This window comes from Mandrillus leucophaeus, unplaced genomic scaffold (assembly GCF_000951045.1).
Source record: "Mandrillus leucophaeus isolate KB7577 unplaced genomic scaffold, Mleu.le_1.0 Scaffold822, whole genome shotgun sequence".
In the NCBI taxonomy this organism is placed as follows: domain Eukaryota; kingdom Metazoa; phylum Chordata; class Mammalia; order Primates; family Cercopithecidae; genus Mandrillus; species Mandrillus leucophaeus.
Window position 1 is genome coordinate 640,488 of NW_012108942.1, and position 3,451 is coordinate 643,938.

Consider the following 3,451-nt stretch of genomic DNA (forward strand, 5'->3'; position numbering starts at 1 on the left):
TACAGGCATGAGCCACCATGCCCAGCCTGGAGTTTTTGTTTTGTTTTGTTTTTGAGATGGAGTCTTGCTCTGTTGCCCAGGCTGGAGTGGAGTGGTGGATCTCAGCTCACTGCAACCTCTGCCTCCCAGGTTCAGGCGATTCTCCCGGCTCAGCCTCTCGAGTAGTTGGGATTGCAGGCGTACACCACCAAGCCTGGTTAATTTTTGCATTTTTAGTAGAGTCAGGTTTTTACCATGTAGGTCAGGCTGGTCTTGAATTGCTGCCCTCAAGTAATCCACCCTCCTTGGCCTCCCAAAGTGCTGGGATTCCAGGTGTGACCCACCGTGCCAGGCCTGGTCTTTAAATCTTTATGAATGATAAAGGAATTATTCATTCCCTTATGTATAACCTCAGGATGTTAAATGTTGGTCACTGAGATGTTAAATGTTGAACCTGGGAGGGAGAGGCTGCAGCAAGCTGAGATCATACCACTGCACTCCATCCTGGGTGACAGAGTGAGACACTGTCTCGAACAAACAAACAAAAAATTTATTAAGTGGTGAAGTATCTATACAAAGTTAAGGGATAACCGAGTTCTGTAATTGAATTACATCACCGCTCCCTGCCCTTCTTCTCCACCATGGTGTGCCCGGGCCTGCGTCTCCCTGCTGTGGCTCCAGAGCCAGTGGTGACCCACTGCCCAGGCAACAACAGGGAAGAGATGGGCACTTCTAGACCCCAAGATGCAACAGTTCCTCTCCTCGCATTCACACACTCTTTTTGGCCAGCATTTCCCTGACCGGGCTCCCTCCAGCAGCTCAGTTGAAGAGCTAGCCATCTAAAAAAGATTAGCATCACAGTACAGTGTGACAAGAACCATCAGAGAGCTGTGCACAAAATATCGCTGGGGCACCAGGCAGAGTTTGGGGCATCTTTGTGGGGTAGGGACGGGTGTGTTAAAGGAGTGAAGGTAAGATATAAGGCACTGAGCAGGAAAGCTGCCAAGAGCAGGCCCCAGGAGCTTGAAGTCCATCACCGTTGTCAGTAAGTCCCGCCTTGGCTTTTACTTCTTAATGAGGCCAGACTCTCTCAGTCTGCAGATCAGAGCAAGCGGAAGCCCTCATTTGTTTATAGTTTAATCCTAACCTGATCCTAGCTTGGAAGCAAAGCTTTTCTCACTTTAGCAATGACAGCTTCTCTGTACACTTTATGACCATGGCTTTCCACCTACAAGTCCCAACAAGCACTTTTTAAAAAATGGAATTAAGCTCTTTCCCTAAGCGGCCTGAGGTAATCTATGAAGATGGTTCGCTATTCACTTGACCTGGAGAACCCCACGAAATCATGCAAATCAAGAGGTTCCAATCTTCGTGTTCACTTTAAGAACACGCGTGAAACTGCCCAGGCCATCAAGGGTATGCATATTCGAAAAGCCACGAAGTATCTGAAAGATGTCACTTTACAGAAACAGTGCGTACCATTCCGACGTTACAATGGTGGAGTTGGCAGGTGTGCCCAGGCCAAGCAGTGGGGCTGGACACAAGGTCGGTGGCCCAAAAAGGGTGCTGAATTTTTGCTGCGCATGCTTAAAAACACAGAGCGTAATGCTGAACTTAAGGGTTTAGATGTAGATTCTCTGGTCATCGAGCATATCCAAGTGAACAAAGCACCTAAGATGCGCCGACGGACCTACAGAGCTCATGGTCGGATTAACCCATACATGAGCTCTCCCTGCCACATTGAGATGATCCTTACTGAAAAGGAACAGATTGTTCCTAAACTAGAAGAGGAGGTTGCCCAGAAGAAAAAGATATCCCAGAAGAAACTGAAGAAACAAAAACTTATGGCACGGGAGTAAATTCAGCATTAAAATAAATGTAATTAGAAGGAAAAAAATGGAATTAAAGAAAATATCAGAGTGCTTCCAACACAGTAAGTATTATTTCATGAAACTTTTGATTCAGTGGCATGTGTGTATGAGTCTGGGTGGTAATGTCAGATGTATTTCTTACTGTGGTCTGAGGTTTTAAAAGTTTAAGTGAAACTTTAAAGGAAAACATCTGTTCATCAAATATTAAGTATGATCAGAAACTGTATCTTGTTCTAGGGTAAAGAAAAGAGCAAGACTTAGCTCCTTCATTTAGGAAGCTGTGAATCTGGGGGCGAAAAGACAAACATACCACTAGGACAGGATGTGAAAACCACACACTGACAAAGTGGTGTCAGAGTGCCTGGAGTTGGGAGGAGGAGCCACCACCTTCCGGGGACCCAGTGCCCCTGGAGGAGGTGGTGTGTGGGCTGGTCCTGAAGCGGGCTGTAGGAGGAAGCATGTTCCCAGTGGGGATGGGGGGCGTGGACGAAGAGCTGTAGCCTGGTGTGGGAATCCAGGGCAAGGGGCTGCTGGACAAGGCTTGGGCAGAGGTGCCAGGAGGACACAGGGGCAATGATGACAGGGAGGAAACGATCAAAGCAGACCAGATACGGACTTTATCCTGTGGGAGATGTGGGATGTATGTGTGTGTGTATACACACACACACACACACACATACAGAGTGGCACAATCTCAGCTCACTGCAACCTCTGCCTCCCAGATTCAAGCGATTCTCATCCCTCAGCCTTGCTCACAGGCACCTGCCACCACACCTGGCTAATTTTTGTACTTTTAGTAGAGACAGGGTTTCACCATGTTGGCCAGTCTGGTCAGACATGTGGGATACTTTTTGTTGTTTCCAAAGCGGATGACAATGGCTTTCCAAAGGGGATGACAATGGCAGCGACTTGAGGCTCAAATGTTGCATTTGTCCTCGTTTCAAGGATTTTTCTGGTTTATCTGAACATTCATCCTAATTAAAACTTGGGATACAGTGAAGCAGTGGTCTGATAGGAATTCTCCACATTTTCATTTTGTTCGTGTTTCCTCCTTGCCCTCCAGCTAGACCCAGCGCTGGTATGTGGCCACTCTCCTTTCCCACAAAGCCTTTTTGCTTTCCCATTTTTTTCTCATTGTCCCCACTGAGCACCAACTCCAGCTCGGAAGGGACCCAGAAGGGGAGAAGTGTTTTCTTCTAGCACCTCTCCTCGCCCCTGGGGTCTACAGGCAAGCTGGCTTTCGAAAGAGATGGCAGGGCTGAGAACTTGCTTTTCAGCTCAGCAAACAGGGAGTGGCTGAGGAAGTAGAGATGAAAGAGAAAAGCAAAAACAACCAAAGGAGCAAACGTTTTTTGCAAAAACATTTTTTAGTCGTAGATCCAGAATGTAGCCTCTGCCTTCTCCTAGGTAATTGGAGAAGTAATTACTTGCAGCCCAGTAATTGAAAGGGGCAGCAAATATCCAATATCTAAATGTAGCTGTCTAAGGGCTAAAGTTAGGAACTGGAATTTACCAACCTCACCCCAGCCTCATTGTGGACATCTTCCTTCCATGACGTTCGCCTTGACTTGGAACTCTTATATTGAGAGTCATCCAGCAGC

The 3,451-nt window shown here is 47.1% G+C and overlaps 1 pseudogene across 1 annotated transcript; it reads left to right on the plus strand.

Moving 5' to 3' along the window:
• Window positions 1-1,251: 1,251 nt before the first annotated feature.
• LOC105530456 lies at window positions 1,252-1,876 on the plus strand (annotated as a pseudogene). The gene has a single exon (XR_001004653.1). The product of XR_001004653.1 is annotated as a 60S ribosomal protein L17 pseudogene (transcript).
• The last annotated feature ends 1,575 nt before the right edge of the window (window positions 1,877-3,451 follow it).